Source organism: Lycium barbarum, chromosome 1, assembly GCF_019175385.1.
Source record: "Lycium barbarum isolate Lr01 chromosome 1, ASM1917538v2, whole genome shotgun sequence".
NCBI classification, from domain to species: Eukaryota; Viridiplantae; Streptophyta; class Magnoliopsida; order Solanales; family Solanaceae; genus Lycium; species Lycium barbarum.
This window is the reverse complement of record NC_083337.1, coordinates 80,880,607-80,904,985: the sequence shown is the minus strand read 5'-3', so window position 1 is coordinate 80,904,985 and position 24,379 is coordinate 80,880,607. Positions and strand designations below refer to the sequence as shown.

The 24,379-nt window shown below is 41.4% G+C and overlaps 1 long non-coding RNA gene across 1 annotated transcript in view; it reads left to right on the top strand.

The window, feature by feature from the left end:
* The window catches only part of LOC132640803 (uncharacterized), a 78,808-nt gene that overhangs the window by 31,670 nt on the left and 22,759 nt on the right, over positions 1-24,379 (top strand). The window lies entirely within an intron of this gene.

Below are 24,379 nucleotides of genomic sequence, written 5' to 3'. Positions count from 1 at the left end.
CTCCCCACCTTATCATTCAAGGCTTGTAAGGCCCTCATTACATCAACTAGTGTGAGTTCCCCGGTGGGAACTGGTGTTTCATCCTCCGTAGCCATGGTACCTATTAAGACACTCAACAAAGCAAGCAAACACGTTAGATTAGTAAAAACAACTCACAATCGCTCAAGTATGCGCACCTTTAGTTGCCTCACAAATTTCTTCCGCCTAAGATTGTGTGCTTGTTAATGCCGACTAGTCACAAGGGTTCAATTTCTACTCTTGGTCGGAATAGATTCTTGTTAGACTAAGAAAGATGGACAACTCAATTCAATCTAACGGACTTGAACCAAGAAATTAACAACGAAGCAAAAACGAAGAAAAGCACGAAAGAAATGCGGACACAAGAACTAGCAAACACAAGTAGGAACAACTACTAAATGGCTACTAGTTGAGAGACACAAGAAAACGGAATGCTAAAAATCGGGAAATAAATAAAATTTCGGGCCCGGGTAGGTGATAATTTGAAAACACGGTCTTGAAGCCCCAATTGATCCAAGGTATCAATTTGAAGTAATGAAAATTTAAAAATTTCTATACTCATTTTTTTTTTGTTCCCTACTTAAGGAATGGAAACAATCACTTACAATCAAGGCTCAAGAAGTTTTTGAGAAATGAATTGAGTTGAAATGAAAATTTGGAATTGAAAATGTACCTCAAATTTACGGATTGGGTTGTGGAATTTATACGGTCCGTATATAATTCACGGACCGTAAAAGGTGTCCGTAGAATAGGGACAGAAACTCAAAAATTTGGTACTAGATTTACGGACCAAAATCTACGGGTCGTAAAATTTTTACGGTCTGTATTTTCCCACCGTAGATCACTTCCAGAATGTAACCTTTTGGGCCTCCAATTTTACGGACCAAATTATACGGGTCGTAAAATTTTTACGGTCCGTATTTTCCCACCGTAGATCACTTACAGAATGTAACTTTTGGGCCTCCAATTTTACGGAATAAATTATACGGACCGTAAAATTTATACGGTCCGTATGGTGGACCGTATAGTGGCTTCAGTGATTTCGTATAGCACGTGATTTCTTGGATCTTGGGCTGGATTTGTTGACTTTTTTTGACACAATGGACCCACTCAACCTAGGATCATTCCATTTGGGGCTGAAAAACACTTTTCCAAAATTTGGGTATAAACTTTTGGATCTAACTTTCCTTTTGAGTCTTCTTCCCCACTTGAATCTATGAAGATAGCTCAAGAACACATGAACATTCAAATTTCTAGCTACCTTCAAATCAACTCATTTTACCCCCAAATTTCGGATTTAGGCTCCCATAACCTAGTAGAACAAAGCCCAATGGTTATCAACTCCCAATTTCGTCACAAATCAAAACCCACCAAGTTGTTCTTCAACTTTTTCTAAAGCTTCAACCCAACAATGGTAGATTCTTCAATATTGACCTGAATGACACGAAATTTGAAGATTTGACACCCTAACGTACTAAGGAACAAGAATCTAACAACAAAACAACAAAACAAACACAAAATTTTTGGGGGTTTTGGTGGAAAATTTCCAGAATTTTTTTTTTAGCAACAAACCCTAGGCTAGATTTGATAGAACAAATCTAATCCAAGCTCTGATACCAATTGATACAAGATTAAGAACGAAAATAGAATTAAAATGCAAGAAAAGAAAAGGATAGATAATTTGACACAACTTAAGACCTAATTTAGCAACCAAAGTTATAGAAAACTAAGACCTCTAAATTAAGAACAAAAGAGACACCAAATTCTTAGGATGACCAAGACGGATTTGGAATCCCTAATAACCAATCCTCTCAACAATTACTCAATCAAAGGTTTCACAAACTCTCAACTCTCAAGAGTTTTACAATATCAAATATCAATATTCAAAATAGTCTAAGTCTTCTAAATGAAAGAAACTACTATTTATACTAAGGCTCAAAAGAAGACAACTACACTATTACACTTTAACCCTTAACGAAGTAAGGGCCTTGTTTAGGTGTCTTCTTTTGGGAACAAAGCTTGAATTTGCAAATCTTCAAGTAATAGCCACATTGTAAGTATGACCATCTTCAACCCTCCTCTCCAAACCATCCTCCCATGCTATCATGAACACTTGAAATCCCCGGGAAGGTGCTAGAGTGTATTCAAGTATGTCCCTCCTCATGAACAATGCTTGCATAGCTTGAAGTTCTCTCGCTTGGCTCCTTGTAAAAGGTCTTGATGCCACTCGAATTATATTAGTTGTGGACTTTATACGGTCCGTATATAATTCACGGACCATAAAAGGTGTCCGTAGAATAGGGACAAAAACTCAAAAATTTGGTACTAAATTTACGGACCAAAATCTACGGGTCGTAAAATTTTTACGGTCCGTATTTTCCTACCGTATCACTTACAGAATGTAGCTCTTGGACCTCCAATTTTATGGACCAATTTATACGGACCGTAAAATTTATACGGTCCGTATGTGGGACCGTATAGTGGCTTCAGTGATTTCGTGTTGACTCGTGCTCCTCGAAATTTGGGCCGAATTTTCTTGGATCTGATGACGTCTTGGGTCCCACACAACCTAGGACTTGCCCTTTTTGGCCCAACAAACAACTTTCCACTTGTCCTTGGAAAAACCTTTGGATCAGACCTCTCCTTTGGTCTTCTTCTCCAATATAAAGATATGAATGTTCTTAAGAACACCAAGAATACTCAAATGCAATCTAGGACCAAATCAACTCGTTTTTGCTCCAAATTTCAGATCTAAGCTCCTTATCACTTAGAGAACAAAGCCCAATATTCAATTTGCCTTAATTGCTTCTCAATCACTAAACCCACTTTTGAGTTCTTCAAGCTTTGATGAAGCTTCAATGGTGAAAACTTCAAAACCCACCCAAACAACTTCAAACTTCGGATTTAGATGTCTTCCACCTCAATAAACTCAAATCTAACTTCAAAAACCACAAAATCAAACCACAAAACAATTTTCGATCTTTTTTTAATTTTCAGATTTTTTTTTTTTTTGGGATTTTCGAATTTGAACCTAGGATTAGAAATTGTATGACCAATCTCTTAGCCTATGCTCTGATACCAAATGATACGATTCAACCTAAGGAAACTCTAAGAATTAAACAAAAATAAAGAAAAAACAAAAGATAGATGAAGAATTGAAGATTAAGGAGAATAGAGGATAGATACTTGACCTAATTAGTAATGAATCCTATAGGCAAATATAAGTATATCAAACTTAAACCCTCCTATTGTGAATTCAACCAAAAGAACCAAAGTAATTTGAATCAAGTAGAAGACTCAATTGAAAACCACAAATGAGAAATCTAGATGAATTCAATGGATAATAATAAGCAAATTCACTTTGCAACAATGAAATCACACTTAGTGTAGTAACCTAACAATCTATCTATTAACTAAAATATCTCAATATTTGAGTTCTCACAATATCAAAGCTAAGTCTTCCAAATGGATGACAAAAACTATTTATACTAATGTCTATTACACCAAAAGGCCCTAAAGTGGCTCTTTTGCAAAAATACCCACATGGGTCTTCAATTGCATCCAAAGCCTCATAACTTGCAATTATGACCTCCAATTGCCATTCTAACCCCATAGCTTGCAAGTATGACCTCCGATTGCAATCTTAGCGCCATAGTTGCACTTTTAGCCATTTTGCGCTTCTAGCCACTTTGTGACTCTTCCAATGCCAACTCCCAAACGTTGTAAATCCGCGAAGTCTTCTCTCCCATCTCCCCCAAGGCATCCCTTTTTCATGAACAAGGCTTGCAACTCTTGAAGTTCTCTTGCTTGACTTCTTGTGAAAGGCCTTGTGCTTGTTGGGTTCACATCAGATCATTTGAGGACGGTACTTAGGGTGCTCCAGCACTAGAAGTTGTATGCTAAGTTCTCTAAATGTGAATTCTGGTTGACTTCAATACCATTCTTGGGGCATATAATTGGAGCTGATGGTATTCGGGTAGATACACAGAAGATTGAGGTTGTCAAGACTTGGCCTAGACCTACGACACCTACTGAGGTACGTAGTATTCTGGGGCTAGCAGGATATTACAGGAGATTCGTAGAGAAGTTTGCTTCGATTTCAGCACCTTTAACAAGGCTAACTCAGAAAGCAGCTAAGTTCCAGTGGATCGATGCTTGTGAGCGAAGCTTCCAGTCGCTGAAAGATAAGTTGACCACGACTCCAGTTCTAACTCTTCCTGAGGGACCAGATGGCTATGTCATTTATTGTGATGCTTCTGGTGTTGGGATAGGTTGCGTATTGATGCAGTATGGCAGAGTTATAGCCTACTGAAGTCAACCAGAATTCACATTTAGAGAACTTAACATACAACTTCTGGTGTTGGAGCACCCCAAGTACCGTCCTCAAATGATCTGCATACTCCTCTTCTGAACGTGAATAGACCAGAATATCATCGATAAATACAATCACGAACATATCTAGGAATGGTTTGAACACTCGGTTCATTAAATCCATAAATACCGCTGGAGCATTGGTCAGCCCAAAAGACATCACTCTAAACTCATAATGCCCGTATCGAGTCCTGAATGCAGTCTTCGGAATATCTACCTCCTTCACCCGCACCTGATGATAGCCTGACCGCAAGTCTATCTTCGGAAAGCATTTAGCACCCTGCAACTGGTCAAATAAATCATCAATCCTAGGGAGGGGATATCTATTCTTTATTGTTACTTTATTCAGCTGCCTATACACATCCGCAGCGACCCATCCTTCTTTCTCACAAACAGTACCGGTGCTCCCCAAGGTGATGTGCTGGGCCTGATGAAGCCTTTTTCTAATAAGTCCCTCAGTTGCTCTTTTAACTCCTTCAGCTCTGCAGGTGCCATTCTATAAGAAGGAATAGATATGGGTTGAATATCTAGCAATACATCTATAGTGAACTCTATCTCCCACTCAGGAGGAAGACCTGGAAGCTCGTCTAGAAATACATCTGGAAATTCATTAACTATCGGGACTGACTGAAGAGTCGGTACCTCTGCTTTCAAGTCATGCACACGAACCAGATGATAAATATAACCCTTTCTCACCATCTTCCTTGCCTCAAGGTATGAAATAAACTTACCCCTCGGCGATGTTGTATTCCCCATCCACTCTATAACCGGCTCCGCTGGGAACTGAAATCGGACTATCTTTTCTCTACAATCAACGTTAGCATAACAAGAAGCTAACCAATCCATACCCAATCTATCAGATCTGCCATAGTATGACGACTATATATAATCACTGAACAATCTCTATATACTTGCTTTGCTATAACAGAATCTCCTACCGGTGTAACTACCTCAAATGGTTCTATCAACTCAGGTTCTATTCTGATTCTATTAGCAACAAAGGGAGATATATATGATAAAGTGGAGCCTGGATCTATCAATGCATATACGTCCCGAGAGAAAATCGATAATATACCTGTAACCACATTCGGTGATGCCTCCTGATCCTGTCTACTAGCCAAAGCATAGATGCGGTTCGAAGGACCGCTAGAACTGGAAGCTCCGCCATGACCTCTACCGCATCCTACTGGTGTCTGAATACCCTGCCCCATAGGGCGCATAGCTACAGAAGAAGATGAACCAACACCCGATCCAGTAGGCTGAGCCACACCACCTGGACCACCTCCATACGGACACTCCCTCATAATATGGCCTTGACGGCCGCAAGAAAAACAAGCACTTGTAGCACGATGGCATTCCCCAAGATGGAGCCTACCACACCGAGAACACCGAGGCAAAGGTGGCCTCGACTGACTCAAACCTCTGTTCAACTGCGAACCTGAAGCCTTGGAGCTCTGACCGGCTCCCGAATACCCTGTTCTGTCAAATCTCCTACCTGTGAACTGTGGGGTGCACTCTGTGCTTGCTGGGAAGGATATCTAATATGCTGCTGAGGCTGCCCGCCTCGAAACTCACCAGGATAACCAGCCGATCTAGCCCTCTTATGCTGGTCTCTGTCATAATCTCTATATGGCTGACGTCCTTTGTGTCGATCTTCTACCCCCTGTGCATATGCCTGTATCCGAGCAATATCCATACCTGGCTGAAGAGCCACTGCCATACAACCATCAATCAAATAACGATCCAGCCCCATCACATAACGATGCACTCTATCAACCATATCGGCTACAATAGTAGGCGCATATCTAGCCAATGAATCAAACTCAAGATTGCACTCTCGAACGCTCCTGCCACTCTGCCTCAGATGTAAGAATCTATCAACTCTGGCCCGTCTCATCTCTGGGGGCATAAAGTGGCCAAGGAAGGCCTCCACAAACTCATCCCATACCGCTAGAGGAGCACCCTCACCCCTAGATAACTCCCAAGACTCATACCAATTAACAGCTACATCCCGCAACCGATACGAAGCCAACTCAACAGACTCAGTCTCAGAAGCCTAGATTATCCTCAATGTACGCTGCATCTGCCGAATAAAGTCCTGCGGATCATCCTCGGGCTTTGACCCAAAAAACTCTGGAGGATTACAACTTAAGAAATCACGATCCCTCAAACTATCATGTCTATCCGCATGGTCAACTCCTAGTCCATGCCTGCGAGCCTACCCTGCCAATAATCTGGTCAGCAACTGAACTGCATCCCTCATGGCCCTATCCTCCGCCCCTGGCTGAGGAGTGGGAGGCTCAGGTACTGGAGCCTCGGGAGCTAGCAGTGGAGCCGCCCCCTGATCTGAAGCTGCTGTTGCTCTGAGTTCCTCTGGAGGTGGCGGTGTAGCAGAGCTTGCTGACGGGAGCACAATCTCGGGCACAGACTGGGCATGGGCCCTAGTAACTCTCCGAGTCTGACTAGTATCTCCTGCTACCGATTTGCCCTTCTGGGCAGCTGTCGCTTTCTTTGGAGGCATAGCTGTAAACATAATAATCTGTTAGGGAGGGACTATCCTGATAATATAGCTCTATCGCACGATCTAGAGTAGGAAGGAAAGATAACATCCTAAATGTCCTGTAGCTTCCTGTTTATAGATGTGGTACACAACACACCAATAAACAAGACTCTACTAGACACGGTCTGTAGACACTCCGAGGATGAACTACTCTGATACCACTTTTGTCACGACCCAACCCCGTGGGTGATAGCAACCATAGAGGCTCAAATGCTAATAGGAGCAAAAAAAGGTCACCACCAAGATTCGGGACGAATCTTCTATAAGAGAGGGAGAATGATAGCAACCAATGAAGCTTAATTTTCGTTGAAGACTAAAAAAATATCAAGATGCTTTAATGGGCTTCATTTGGTAATGAAAACATGTCTTGTAATGGAGGAATAGCTCCAGCCCAAAGTAGATATTTTGGGAAAGTCTTAATTAATTGGATGATACAATATTCAAAACGAAAATGAAGAAAAAAGGACAAGAAAAGTAAAGGATAGATAATTTGACACAACTCAAGACCCAAATTAGCAACCAAAGTTCTTGAATTAACTTGACCTCTAATTTAGGAACTAAAGAGCACCAAACTCTTAGGATGACCAATAGGGATTTGATACCCTAATAACCAATCCTCTCACAAGATTCACAATCTCTAGCTTAGCAAGCTCTCAACACTCAAAAGAGTTCACAATTTCAAGATATCAATATTCAACATAGACTAAGTCTTCTAAATGAAAGAAACTACTATTTATTCTAAGGCTCAAAAGAAGACAACTACTCTATTACACTTTTACCCTTAATGAAGTTAGGGCCTTGTTTGGGTGTCTTCTTTTGGGAACAAAGCTTGAATTTGCAAATCTTCAAGTAATGGCCACATTGCAAGTATGGTCATCTTCAAACCTCTTCTCTAAACCATCCTCCCATGCTATCATGAACACTTGCAATCCCCGGGAAGGTGCTAGAGTGTATTCAAGTATGTCCCTCCTCATGAACAATGCTTGCATCGCTTGAAGTTCCTTCGCTTGGCTCCTTGTAAAAGGTCTTGATGCCACTTGAATTGTATCATTCTCCCCTTCTTGAAGAGAATTTGTCCTCAAATTTAAGGGATCATCATCTTGCACCACCATAGGAGAGAGATCACAAACATTGAAGGTGTTATGAACTTGATATTCGGATGGAAGATCAATTTTGTAGGCATTATCATTGAGTCGTTCAAGTACTTCAAATGGACCATCTCCTCGAGGCATCAACTTGGTTTTCCTTTTGTTGGGAAACCTCTCTTTTCGGAAATATACCCAAACCCAATCACCCGGTTCAAGCACAACTCGTTTACGACCCTTGTTTGCTCTCTTGGCCGTTTCTTGATTCTTTTTCTCAAGGTGAAGCCTCACCTTCTCATGCAACTTCTTCATGGCCTCGGCTCGTTTGTTGCCATCTAAACTCAACACAACATCTTGAGATAAAGGGGTTAGATCTAAAGGGGTTAGGGGGTTAAAACCATAAACCACTTCAAAAGGTGACATGCCAATAGTGCTATGAATGACTCTATTGTAAGCAAATTCAACCAATGGCAATTGATCTTCCCAAGATGCTAATTTTCCTTTAACCATGTCCCTAAGCATAGAACCCAAGGTCCTATTGACAACTTCGGTTTGGCCATCGGTTTGTGGGTGACAAGAGGTAGAAAACAACAATTTAGTCCCAAGTCGTCCCCACAATTCTTTCCAAAAGTGGCTAAGGAATTTTGGATCCCTATCGCTCACAATGGTTTTGGGAATACCATGCAACTTTACAACATGTTCAACAAACAAAGAGGCAACATGAGGAGCATCATCAACTTTATGACAAGCAATGAAATGAGCCATTTTAGAAAATCGATCAACCACAACAAAGATGCTATCTTTACCCCTTTTGGTTCTAGGCAAACCCAACACAAAATCCATCGAAATATCAAACCAAGGTTGTTGAGGGGTGGGGAGAGGGGTATACAAACCATGGGGAAGGAGTCTAGACTTGGCGCCGCGACATTCAATGCATTGGCCACAAATCTTAGCCACATCCCTCCGCATATGAGGCCAATAAAATTGCTCCTCAAGAATTCCCAAAGTCTTATCAATCCCAAAATGTCCCATCAATCCCCCATTGTGTGTGCCTCCCTCACAAATAATTCCCTCCAAGAGCTCATGGGCACACACAAACGCTTGTTTTTGAACAAGAAACCATCACACCTAGAATAGGGAGTAGAAGACCTATCCCTAATCCACCTCTCCCTTTCCCACTCTTCGCAATCTAGAAAGATTTTGGCAAAGACGGGGTCCTCGGGATACAATGTCTTCAAGCTTTCAAAACCCATCAATTTGGAAGACAAGGTATTAATCAAAACATGTTTCCTTGATAGGGCATCCGCCACTACATTCTCCTTTCCCTTTTGTATTGGATTACATAAGGGAAGGTTTCAAGGAATTCAACCCATTTAGCATGCCTTTTGTTCAAATTTCCTTGGGCCTTGAGATGTTTTAAGGACTCATGGTCGGTCCTAATCACAAACTCTTTAGGCCACAAGTAGTGTTGCCAATTACCCAAAGCTCTAATCAAAGCATACAATTCAAGATCATAGGTGGAGTAGTTCAACGTCGCACCCTTAAGCTTTTCACTAAAATAGGCAATGGGTTTTTGGTCTTGCATCAAAACGGCACCAATACCTACTTTGCTAGCATCACATTCAATTTCAAAGATTTTGTCAAAATCGGGTAATTGCAACAACGGTGCGGAGCTAAGCATTTGTTTTAGAGTTTCAAAAGCCTTTGCTTGCTCCACACCCCAAGAAAAAGGTCTATCCTTTCGGATTACCTCAGTCAAAGGAGCGGCTATGGTACTAAACCCCTTAACAAACAGTCTATAAAAACTAGCCAATCCATGAAAGCTTCTAACATCACCAATGGATTTAGGAATTGGTCAATTCTTAATAGCGTCTATTTTGGATTCATCAACCTCAACACCCCTTGAACTCACAACAAAACCCAAGAAAACAACTTCATCAACACAAAAAGAGCATTTAGCAACATTAGCATAAAGTTGTTCTTGTCTAAGCACTTCAAACACACATTTCAAGTGAAAAACATGCTTATCCATGGTTTTACTATACACCAAAATATCATCAAAGTAAACAACCACGAATTTGCCAATAAAAGGTTTCATGACATGATTCATCAAACGCATGAAAGTACTAGGAGCGTTAGTGAGACCAAAAGGCATCACCAACCATTCATATAGACCAAACTTGGTCTTGAATGCGGTTTTCCACTCATCTCCGGGATTCATCCGAATTTGATGATACCCACTCCTAAGATCTACCTTAGAGAATATGCATGAACCATTCAACTCATCAAGCATGTCGTCAAGGCGAGGTATGGGATGGCGATACTTTACCGTTATCTTATTGATGGCTCGACAATCAACACACATGCGCCATGATCCATCCTTCTTTGGCACCAAGATCACGGGCACGGCACAAGGACTCATACTTTCTCGCACAACTCTCTTTTCAAAGACATGTGTATATGGTTAGGTATGTCTGGCCTTGCTGGCCTATATTTTGTATATCATTTTGTTAGCCTTGTCGGCTCATGTACATTGACCCACGCATAGATGCCTATTATGATATAAAAGATGTTGTTGTCCAATAGGACTAGTATGATGAATGAATAGAAATATGTGTTTAATTAGGTGGCTCACCTAGATGTAAGTGTAAGTGTAAGCCAAGGGGAGCCCGGGTGGGCTAGCACCGGGCGCTCGTCGCGGCCCTTTAAACGGGTCATGACAGTTCACCTAGATGTATATATATATGATGATATGATTATGGCACTGAGTCCCATTGTCACGACCCAGCTAGGGTCCGTGACGGGTACTCGAGGCTAACCACCGAGCACCGCTCGTGCCATCACTTGTTAAGCTTATTTAGCAATCATTTATCTGATTCATGCTTAATATATGATAAAATCCATTTTCATTTAGAAATGAAATGCCTTTATACATACGAGCCCTTAGGCTAGCAAAATAATATACACGTATATATATATACATAATGACCATGCCATGAAACCACACGACCCACGTCGAGTATCTACGAGCCTCTAAATGATGACATCTACAACTGTACACAAAAGAATCATCATAGGCACCTCCGAGACAATGGAGGGCTTTCAAGCAGCTAGCAGCCTCTAAGAATCCGGAGCAAGATCTCCTCCCTGTCTACCTGTGGGCTCATACACAGCGTCCAAAGAAAAAGGACGTCAGTACGAATATTGTACTGAGTATGTAAGGCAGGAATGAAATAAACAATCATAATAGAAAGATCATGAGTCATGGGACAGAGATATAACCTGCACAATGTCATAGGCAATCATATTACTATCATATTTCACATTTTACATAATCATAGTACACATGTTATCACATCCCATACATCATCACGTACGTCATCATATACATCATCACATCATCATCTGTATCGTTACCCGCGTCCGGGTAACCCTCATATGCCGTCCACTAGTGGTGATCGTGCCCGGCCCTCTCGGCTCGGTGTAAACATCGCAGCCCGCATTAGCAGTGACATGGCCGGCCATATAGGCGTGGTGGAATCATACGCAGCCCACATTAGCGGTGACATGCCCGGCCATATATAGGCACGGTGGAATCTTATCATCACAACATCAATCATAACACGTCATTATTATACATCTCAAACCATAGCATCATGTTATCATTTCTTAGTGTTCCCTATGTCCCATAGTGTTACAAGTTAGCATTACTTATCGTCTTATTGTCATAACATACAACAGCATTAAGAGCATTCATTAGGCTTTAAGACAACCATACTATGTCGGGGTGACGTAAGGTCGTGAACCCCCGATTGTATTATGGACAATTTATAAGTATCATGCCTCGCCTCGAAGGGAATAAAACATAAGGCGAGTGTTAACAATAATAACATCATTAGCATTGTAGTAACGTCATGCCACGATTTCTTGAGTCTCTAGACTCTAGCTCATTGTCATCACTATCATGCTCATAGGGGATTTAATATATAGAAGGACTCTTAAGCTTCATCTTATAGAAGAATTTGTGGAAGACTTGAGGGATTCATGCCTTTTGAAAGAAGAGTTAAGCCTCACATACCTTTGTCGTTTAAGCAATTTCGCATTTTCTTATTCTCTTTCAATGTCACGCCTCTACCTTCAAAAAGAGGATTCGCACGATCGTTAGTTAACCAACTATAAGAACGCACTACTATTTCTAGAGAAAATTGGCAGCACTTCCTTTGTTTATACTACTTTTCCCGTATTCCGTATCAACTCCCAACACTCACAACAACAATCACAATATGGCAATCAACAATCATCTTTTATATACTTTAAACAAAATCCACCATTTCTTTCCAATTTTTTCACATTTATTGTTATAGGTTCGCTATCGTATTTTCCCGTGTATCACACTTATCTCATGGTCTACATATCATTTATAACGTATTCATACTCATAACACACTAACATTCATGATTCCATTCAACTACCACTCACTCATGACACTATTCACTCTTGAATGACCCATTTGCTATGTTCTTCTACAATTCGGGTATCTTATCCTTCCAATACCTTAAACAACATAAAATGGTCACGAAACTTACCTTGGATGATGGTTGAACAAGTCTTGAGTGGAGTTCTCCCTCTTCCACCAAAACCCTATCTCACCTCTCTTGGTTTCCTTTGAAGAAGATGAGCTTTACTTGAGTTTCATACACTTTGATTCATGGATTATGTGTTATTGATCTTAGTTTTCCTTTGATTTCTCTTGTAGTGGAAGAGTGGAGAGTTTTCTAGATGGTTCTTGAAGAGTGGAGAATGAATGGAATGAAAAATGAAATGAAAGGGTCCCTTATATTAAAAATACAAATCTGGCCGACCATCTTTATACGGACCAACATACGGTCCGTACGGTCCGTATAATATTTACTGACCGTATGTTGGGACCGTATATTTGGTCCAGTGAACCTTGGTGTTCTGGGCTGGATCTACGGACTGGACATACGGTCCGTATATATTATACGGCCAGTATGTCTGGCCGTATGTTGTTCAGTTCTCCGGAACTTGTTTTCGTCGACTCGTTTGATCTCCCATCCTTATGGAACCTTCTTAACACTTGTTTAACACCTCGATACCCATCTAAAGGACGTTATTGCTTATCCCTAAGACCTCCTTATTCCATCACCAAATCGTTGCTTCTTATTCTTATCCGATACACAACGTGTGATTCATCTTCCTTGGCAACTTTCTCTCATTGCATCGTATGCCTTTAGAACCTCGTCGAGGGTCATCTAATACTCTTTATTACTCATCAAAACATCGCATACTCTACGCTCTTGGTTAGCTTATTCACTGTACATATACGGGGGATTTTCCAAGGTGTAACAATCTCCCCCCCCCCCCCCCCTTTTGGAACATTCGTCCTCGAATGTTAAACACTCGAGATTCTACAAAAATTTCGCCAGAGTTTCCCCTGTAACTTGGCACTACCAACCTGTCACAACAACCCATAATATCATTGCCTCACAGGGCTACATCACAATAGCATCATATCTATGGCCTCACACGACCAAAAACATAAATATAAAGCATACATACCTTATATTGTCGGCGTTTCATTTCGTATCTCTCCTAGGGGTTGGAATAAGTGCGGATACTTGGACCTCATCTTCTTTTCTGCCTCCCAAGTCATTTCTTCCCGATTGTTGTTTTGCCATAGGACTTTGACTGAAACTACCTCTTTATTTCGAAGCTTTCGCACTTGCCTATCCAAGATGGCAATAGGCACCTCTTCATAAGTTAGCCCTTCTGTTATCTGCACATCGTCTATCGGGACAATCCTTGTGGGATCTCCAACACACTTGCGGAGCATCGAAACATGAAAGACTGGATGAACTGATTCAAGCTCCGAAGGCAATTCCAATTCATATGCTACCTGTCCCACCTTGCGAATGATTTTGTAGGGTCTGATGTACCTAAGACTTAGCTTCCCCTTCTTCCCAAATCTCATTATCCCTTTCATTGGTGACACTTTCAAAAATACCCAGTCGTTAACTTGAAACTCCAAGTCTCGTCGGCAGTTGTCCGCATAGGACTTTTGGCGACTTTGGGTTGTTAACAATCGATCTCGAATCACCTTGACCTTTTCCACTGCTTTCTGGATCAATTCGGGGCCTACTAATTGTGCTTCTCCTATTTCGAACCATCCGGTTGGAGATCTACATTTCCTTCCATATAACGCTTTATACGGAGCCATTTACATACTAGAATGGTGGCTGTTGTTATATGCAAACTCAATTAATGGCAAATGATCATCCCAACTACCACCAAAATCCAACACACACGCCCGTAGTATATCTTCTAAGGTTTGAATGGTACGCTCGGCCTGCCCGTCAGTTTATGGATGAAATGTCGTGCTAAACTTCACTTGCGTGCCCAAGTCTTCTTGAAAAGACTTCCATAACTTAGCTGTAAATTGTGCTCCTCTATCCGTGATAATAGACAATGGAATACCATGGAGTCGCACAATTTCCTTGAGATAAAGCCTTGCATAGTCTTCTGCTGAGTACGTGGTTCTAACTGGAAGAAAATGGGTTGCTTTTGTCAATCTATCCACGATCACCCATATAGAATCCTATTTACCACGGGAACGAGGTAATCCCACGATGAAATCAATGTTAATCACTTCCCATTTCCAAGTGGGTATTTCTATCGCTTGCAATAAGCCTCCTGGCTTTTGATGTTCCGCTTTTACTTGTTGGCAATTGGACATTGTGCTACAAATTCTGCTATGTCTCTCTTCATGCCATCCTACCAATACATCATCTTGAGATCATGATACATTTTGGTTGAACCCGGGTGAATAGAATATCGAGAGCAATGTGCTTCTTCTAGAATTCGTCGGCGCAATTCCGTCACAGTCGGCACACACAACCTGCCTCGGTATCTAAGAATTCCATCACTAGAAACTTCAAACGGAGACTTTTCCTTTCCATGCGACGCGTCTCTATAATGACATAACTGAGGATCTTCATACTGCTATTCCTTCACTTCCAGATCTAAGGACGAAATTGTGGAATCTTTGATACTAATACCTGCATCACCTGAATCAATTACACGCACTCCAAGATTAGCCAATCCATGAAGTTCTTGAACCATCTCTTTCCTTTCTGGAGGGATTTCACATAAACTGCCCATTGATCGGCGGCTACTACATTCGCCTTCCCGGGGTGGTATAAAATGTTAACATCATAATCTTTTAATAATTCTAACCACCGCCTCTGCCGCAGGTTCAACTCCCTTTGCTTGAAAATGTACTGGAGGCTCTTGTGATCTGTATAGATATCAACATGCACACCATACAAATAATACCTCCACATTTTCAGGGCATGAATAACCGCAGCCAATTCAAGATCATGCGTCGGATAGTTCTTTTCATGTTTCCGCAATTGTCTCGAAGCATATGCAATCATCAACACGCATCCTAATCCCACACCGGAAGCATCACAATACACAACGTAGCCATCTGGCCCTTCTGGAAGTGTTAAAACTGGAGGTGAGGTCAACCTGTTTTTCAACTCTTGGAAACTACGTTCACAAGTGTCATTCCATTGGAATTTAGCCGACTTCTGGGTTAACTTCGTCAATGGGGTTGAAATAGATGAAAAGCCCTCTACAAACCTTCTATAATAGCCTGCTAAACCCAGAAAACTACGAACTTCTGTAGGCGTCGTAGGCCTTGGCCAAGTCTTCACTGCTTCAATTTTCTGAGTGTCGACTCGAATACCGTCATTGGAAATAACATGGCCCAGGAATGTCACAGAATTCAGCCAAAACTCGCATTTCGAAAATTTTGCATATAGCTCCCGGGCTCGAAGAATACCAACAACAATCCTCAAATGATCTGCATGTTCCGATTTCGTGTGAGAATATACCAGAATATCATCAATAAATACAATCACAAATAGATCCAAGAGAGGCCTGAATGCGTTGTTCATCAAATTCATAAATACAGCCGGAGCATTAGTCAACCCGAATGACATCACTCGAAATGCATAATGTCCGAATCTCGTTCTGAAGGCCGTTTTAGGAATATCCGCTTCTCTAACTCTCACTTGATGGTAGCCCGACCTCAAATCTATTTTTGAAAACCACTTGGCGCCTTGCAATTGATCGAATAAGTCATCTATCCTTGGAAGAGGATATCTGTTCTTTATCGTCACTTTGTTCAATTGCCTGTAGTCGATACACATTCGTAGAGATCCGTCTTTCTTTCTCACAAACAAGACTGGTGCTCCCCGCGGCGATGAACTGGGTCTAATGAATCCCTTCTCGAGCAAGTCTTTCAGCTGCGTCTTTAGCTCTCTTAATTCTGCCGGAGCCATTCGATAAGGGGGAATAGAATAGGCTTTGTGTCCGGAAATACATCAATAGCGAAATCAACTTCCCTTTCTGGTGGAAGACCTGGAAATACGTTTGGAAACTCATTCACCACCGGAACTGACTGGAAAATTGGTGGCTTTTCCTTGATATCTGAACCCGAACTAAGTGATAAATATAACCCTTGGCTATCATCTTCCTTGCCTTGAGGTAGGAAATAAACCTACCTTTCGGAGATGTTGTATTACCCTGCCATTCAAGCACGGGCTCTCCCGGAAATTGGAATCGAACCACTTTTGTGCGACAATCAACATTTGCATAACACGAAGCCAATCAATCCATACCCATGATTACATCGAAATCTACCATTTCTAACTCAATCAAGTCAGCCTTGGTCTGTCGATCGTATATCACAATAACACAATTTTTGTACACTTGTCTTGCTATCACAGGATCACCAACTGGAGTGAGTACCTCAAAGGGTTTAATTGACTCGGGTTTTACCCCGATACAACCAGCAACGTATGGAGTAATATAAGAAAATGTAGAACCCGGATCTATCAACGCATACACATCACGGGAGAATATAGACAATATACTTGTGACTACATCCGGAGAGGACTCGAGGTCCTGTCGTCCCGCTAAAGCATATACACGGGGCTGAGTGACACCCGAAGTAGATGCTGCCCCTCAGCCTCTGCCTCGGCCTGCTGTCATCTGAGGTGTCTGCCCTGCGGGGCGTGCGGATGAGGAACCCGCTGCTGAGCCTGTGGGCTGAACCCCACCTCTACCATATCGCGAGGGACAATCTCGCATCAAATGTCCGGTCTGCCCACAAACATAACAACCATCAGTGTCCTGACGACACGGCCCTGAATGTAATTTGCGGCACCAACTACATCGTGGAACTGGCGGTCTCCTCTGACTATAATCACCCCCAAACTGAGAACCCAAAGCTCTTGAGCTCTGACCCTGTCCTGACGGAAAAGAGCGATCAAATTCCCTGTCCGCGAATCGGGGAGGTGCACTAGTCGCTGACTGGCCTGAATGTCGGGAATAAGCCTGCCTCGATCCCCCTCTATAATCACCACCTGTGCCCTCAGATCTAGCCCTTTTGTTTTGCCTCCTATCATTGTCGCGATCGCCCCTTTGTTGTCGTTGTCGCCCCTCTAAATTCTGAGCATGGGCCTGTATTGCAAGGAAGCCGTCAGAAAATCTCTAAATAAATGCGGTCCCAGACCACTCACAAATCTATGTACCTGATCTCCCATGTCGGCCACCATAGTCGGAGCATATCTAGCCAAAGAATTGAATTGCATGTTATACTCCCGGGCACTCATGTTTCCCTGTCTCAAATTCAGAAATCTATCCGCTCTACCTCAGCGGACCTCGGGTGGCAAATAGTGGTGAATGAAAGCATCTACGAACTCTTGCCAAACCGGAGGAGGCGCATTCTCCCCGCTTGATAACACCCAATTGTTGTACCATAACACCGCCATATCCCGGAGTCTATAGGATGCCAACTCCACGGATTCAGTTTCGGAGGCATGGACAATCTTCAATGTCCTCAATATTTCATCAATATAACCTTGTGGGTCTTCCTTCGGCTTTGACCCGAAGAATTCCGGGGGATTTAGACTCATAAAATCACGGGCCTTTGTACTTGCTGCCCGGTCACTTGAGCCCACATGTTGTCGTTGTGCTTGTGCGGCAACCAATTGGGTCAATAACTGAATAGCCTCGGTCATTTGTTGACCCGAAGCAGCTGGCGAAGGAATTGGAGCTGGGGCTCTTCCTTGCTCTTCCACATTAGGCGGGGTAGAAGAAGTGTTTGACAAGGCCTCGTTGTGTGATTCGCCTTTCTCTACATTCATCGGAGGCTCTCTTTCTGCCCGCCTCTTTGTTGTAATCTTGCCCTTCTGGGCGGCTGTAACCTTTCCCTTTAGCAGCAATCTGAAATCATAACACACTATTAGAGAGGATAACATCTTATACACGGCTCTATCGCACGATCTCATAGAAGAAAGATGGTCATTTTTCCTAAATGCCCCGTAGCCTCTTGTTTATTGATGTGGCGCGCTACACACCATAAACAAGACTCTACTAGACACGGCTCGTAGACACTTCCTAGGACCGAACTGCTCTGATACCACTTTTGTCACGACCCAGCTAAGGGCCGTGACGGGTACCTGGGGCTAACCACCGAGCACCGCTCGTGCCATCACGTGTTAAGCTTATTTAGCAATCATTTATTCGATTCATGCTTAATTTATGATAAAATCCATTTTCATTTAGAAACGAAATGCCTTTATACATACGAGCCCTTAGGCTAGCAAAATAATACACACACACACACACACACACACACACACACACACACACATATATATATATATATATATATATATATATATATATATATATATATATATATATATATATATATATATATATATATATATATATATATATATATATATATATACATAATGACCATGCCATGAAACCACACGACTCACGTCGAGTATCTACGAGCCTCTAAGAGATGACATCTACAACTGTACACAAAAGAATCATCATAGGCACCTCCGAGACAATGGAGGGCTTTCAATCAGCTAGCAACCTCTAAGAATCTGGAGCAAAATCTCCTCCCTGTCTACCTGTGGGCTCAGCGTCCAAAGAAAAAGGACGTTAGTACGAATATTGTACTGAGTATGTAAGGCAGGAATGAAATAAACAATCATAATAGAAAGATCATGAGTCATGGGACAAAGATATAACCTGCACAATGTCATAGGCAATCGTATTACTATCATATTTCACATTTTACATAATCATAGTACACATGTTATCACATCCCATACATCATCACGTACGTCATCATATACATCATCACATCATCATCTGTATCGTTACTGATACAAGCCGAGTTGCCTCAAAGACATTTCGAGGACCGTCCCGTGGAGTCAAAGTTTGGATAATAGCATGGAGAGGACGGATGGGAGATGGAAGAGCATTAAGTGGCCACCGAGCAGGGAAGGCTATGTTTACGAGAGGCCACATTCAGAAATTCAAGATTTCCATCTCCACAAGACAAGCCAAACAATGCCCTTGCCTCATTAATGGCATTTATGTAATAATAGGGTCTTCTATTATTTAGTTAGTATAAATAGTTAGTCTTTCATTTCATTTAGGGACTTTTGACATTTGGATGAATTATGAAAATAGTTGAGTGAGTTTGAGAGTTGTCTCTAGAAAGAGAAACTTGTGAGAGAGGCCATGGATGGCTCTTGTTGAACCTTTGATTGTGAGAGGATTGGTTGCTTGGGAATTCAATTCCCTTGAGGTCATCCTAAGAGGTTGGTGCTTGTTAATGTTGATTAATTGAGGTCTTTAGGTTTGATACACCTTTAGGTTGCTTTTAATTCCATTTTCTTATGTCAATCTATCTATCATTTACTTTCCTTGTCATTTTATTGCTTCCGCGTATCCGTTATTGTATCAATTGGTATCAGAGCTTAGTTTAGATTTGTTCCACCAAATCTAAATCTTGGGTTTTGATTCAAAAAAAAAATCGAATTTTTCTTGTTGATTTTATTGAATCTAGTGTTAGATTAGAGTTTCTTAGTGTTTCTAGAGTCTAAATCTTCAATTTCGAATCCATTTGGAGTTAGGGTTTGCGTTCCACCATTGTTGAGCTTCAAAGCTTCAAGAACTTGAAAGTGGGTCTTGTTGAAGAAGGTGAAGTTAAAGGTTGAAACCTATTGGGCTTGGTTCTCTACATTAAAGAGAACTTAAATCCGAAATTTGAGCCAATTTGGAGTTGATTTGAGGGTGGTTGAATTTTTGAAGTGTTTTGTGTTCTTGAAGACCTTCAAATCTTCATAAGGAAGAAGACTCTCCAAAGGGCCATTTGATCCAAAAGTTGTCAAATAAAGTTGTGAAAAAAATGTTAGAGGGCCAAAAACAAAAAAATCAGAAATACTTAGTTCATCAAAAGTGTTTGTGGATCTAAATTTCTGATTTTTGCAAAAAAAAAAAAAAAAAAAAAAAGGAATCGAATTGGCCCATATACGACACTACATGCGAGTCGCAGGTTGTGTCGCACTTGATGACAGAGAGTTGGGATTTTGGTGGCAGCATGTGCGACTCGCATATTCCATCGCATGTTGAACATGCGAGTCGCATCTCGTGTCGCATCCTGTGACAGAGCGTTGACACCTTGGTTGCATCATCTGCGAAACGCACATCGCACTCGCATGTTGTACATGCGAGTCGCATGTGATGCACAGGCGTAGCATCTTGTGCTTTTCAGGTTTTTCCAACTTTAATTCTCTTTGATTCCATTTCTCAAAAACAAAAATTTCTTGATCCTTAGTTGATAGTATTGTGTCCCTAATCCTTTGGTAGGGAACAAAAAAAAAAGTATAGAAATTTAAAAATTTTCATTAGTTCAAATTGATACCTTGGATCAATTGGGGCTTCCCGATCGTGTTTTCAAATTATCACCTACCCAGGTCCGAAATTTTAGTTATTTTCCCGATTTTTGCACTCCATTTTCTTGTGTCTCTCAACTAGTAGCCATTTAGTAGTTGTTCCTACTTGTGTTTGCTAGTTCTTATGTACGCATTTCTTTCGTGCCAATTCTTTCGTGCTTTTCTTCGTTTTACTTCGTTGTCAATTTCTTGGCTCAAGTGCATTTGTTTTTGTTGAGTCGTCCTCATTCTTCTTGAGTCTACAAGAATCCATTCCGATCTCGAGTAGTAATTGTGCACCTTGCAAGCAACCGAATCCAATCGAGAATCAACATCGGCCAATCCATTTGAGTGGTAAAAAGGCAAGAGTGTGTGAGTTCATTTGAGTGGTGCTAGCCAAGCACAAACGAGTGTAAACACGAGTGTGGTGAGGTTTCTTTACTACTAACGTGTTTGCTAAGTGTTCTTTGCAGGTACTTCTCCATGGATTCCGATTCATGTGGTGGCGATTATGATTGTTATGACGATGATGGTTGTAGTTATGAAGGGGAGGACTATGGGAGCTATCAAGAGTGTGGCGATGAGGAATATGAGGGCTATATGGGAAATGGTGATTATGAGGAAGTTCGAGGAGAGAATTACCATTTTGAAGGAGAATATGAAGAGAGTGGTACTCATGTGTCTCATGAAGAAGATGGGGATGAAGAAGAAACTTGTTATGCTTCACATGATGAAGGTGAAGGTTCTTGTACTATACATCACGATGATGAAGACGACTCGAGGTATAACTCTCCTTCACACGTATCTTATGGGTCTTATGGGGAAAATCCTTATACAAATAAGAATTGTGGAGGGTATGTCTATGAAGGTAGTGGAAGTGCTAATGTTGATTACAGAAGGACTTCTAGTGGGCATGCGTATGCTTTTTCTTGTAGTACTTCCTATCCGAAGCAAAGAGGCATGAGTGGGAATGTGAGTACTAGTTGGAGTCGTCCTATGCAAAAGAAGGTGGTTCCAAAGAGGAGATTCATGGAGACCAAGGTGAACCTTTGTGGTAGAGAGGGAATCCTTGTGCTTGATGATGATTGTTACACCAATTTCATCACCCCTCGTGCGGTTGAAGAGTTAAGGCTACCTTGTGTGAATAGGCGAAATCCTTATTATGACGAGGGAGGGTATTGGGTTGATAAGAGAGTGATGGTATCCATTTCACTTGGCGAGTACCAAGAGGAGGTTTGGTGTGATGTTCTTCCAATGGATAATTGTCATGTATGTTTAGGAGTCCCTTGGTTCCAAAAGTATGGAATCCCACATGAACAAGATTGGCATCGATTTGTAGTGGACAAGAAAGGGAAATTTCTCTTTCCATGCATACTTTCTAGGAAGAGTCCAAGTTCGAAAGTGCGAGATACCCATGTGAAATGGCCTACCTTGGCTAAGGAAGCTAGTGGAGAAGAATATGAGAAATGGGAGTCCATAATAGATGAAATCTTCGCTAGCTACAACTACTCACAAGAAATGCAGATGGACTTAGCCGTTCAAACTTTTGACTCAAAGCTTGTCAAATATTGGGAGTATGTGAAATGTTGTGGGAGACAAGTGGGGAGTCCCATCAAGACTTGGGAGGACATTAAAAGGATATTGAGAAGCCAATATCCCAAGTCACATGTGAGAAGAAATGAATCTTTGAGGGGTACCTCTTTCGAGAGAGCCCCATTCTTGAAGGCAAGGACGGCGGCCACAACCATTCTTTCCATTGGTCAAAGGAGCTTGCATGAACACCAAGGTAAGATCACTTATCCTTATACTCCTACATCTTTGTGTGATTTTAATGTCAAGACCAGCATGAAAGTTAGTTTACCTTGCGTTAAGCCTAATGCTTCTTTGCCTTGTATTAATAATGCCATTATTGAAAGTGTCCCCACACTAGTTGATCCTATTGATGACCGAATTGTTCCTTCTTGTAAGGTCGATTTGTGTCCACCTAGTGTTGACACTGGTGCTTTGAATGATAGTGCATTATCGAATGAAGGTGCTCAAACACTAGTTGATCCTTTAGATGACAAAATTGATTCTTCTTGCAAGATCGATTTGTGTCCACCTAGTGTTGACACTTGTGAATTGATTGGTAGTACAATGTCATGTGGTCATCATGTTAGTAATCCTTGCGAGTTTGACATACTACCAACTAGTGTTGATCAACTTGCTTCTAATGATAATTCACTACTTGAGGATCCTTGTGATGTGTTTAATGTACCTCTAGTTAGTGATAATGTTGATATAGTTGGTCAATTGAAAGAATGTGACATCTCACCTGATACAATATTCCATACGAAAATGAAGAAAAAAGGACAAGAAACATAAAGGATAGATAATTTGACACAACTAAAGACCCAAATTAGCAACCAAAGTTCTTGAATTAACTTGACCTCTAATTTAGGAACTAAAGAGCACCAAACTCTTAGGATGACCAATAGGGATTTGATACCCTAATAACCAATCCTCTCACAAGATTCACAATCTCTAGCTTAGCAAGCTCTCAACACTCAAAAGAGTTCACAATTTCAAGACATCAATATTCAACATAGACTAAGTCTTCCAAATGAAATAGACTACTACTTATACTAAGGTTCAAAAGAAGACAACTACACTATTACACTTTTACCCTTAATGAAGTAAGGGCCTTGTTTGGGTGTCTTCTTTTGGGAACAAAACTTGAATTTGCAAACCTTCAAGTAATAGTCACATTGAAAGTATGACCATCTTCCAACCTCTTCTCCAAACCATCCTCCCATGCTATCATGAACACTTGCAATCCCCGGGAAGGTGTTAGAGTGTATTCAAGTATGTCCCTCCTCATGAACAATGCTTGCATAGCTTGAAGTTCCCTCGCTTGGCTCCTTGTAAAAGGTCTTGATGCCATTAGAGTTGTATCATTCTCCCCTTCTTGAAGAGAATTTGTCCTCAAATTTAAGGGATCAACATCTTGCACCACCATAGGAGAGAGATCACACACATTGAAGGTGTTATGAACTTGGTATTCGGGTGGAAGATCAATTTTGTATGCATTATCATTGAGTCGTTCAAGTACTTCAAATGGACCATCTCCTCTAGGCATCAACTTGGTCTTTCTTTTGTTGGGAAACCTCTCCTTTCGGAAATGTACCCAAACCCAATCACCCGGTTCAAGCACAACTCGTTTGCGTCCCTTGTTTGCTCTCTTGGCCGTTTCTTGATTCTTTTTCTCAAGGTGAAGCCTCACCTTCTCATGCAACTTCTTCATGGCCTCGGCTCGTTTGTTTCCATCTAAACTCAACACAACATCTTGAGATAAAGGGGTTAGATCTAAAGGGGTTAGGGGGTTAAAACCATAAACGACTTCAAAAGGTGACATGCCAATAGTGCTATGAATGACTCTATTGTAAGCAAATTCAACCAAAGGCAATTGATCTTCCCAAGATGTTAATTTTCCTTTAACCATGGCCCTAAGCATAGAACCTAAGGTCCTA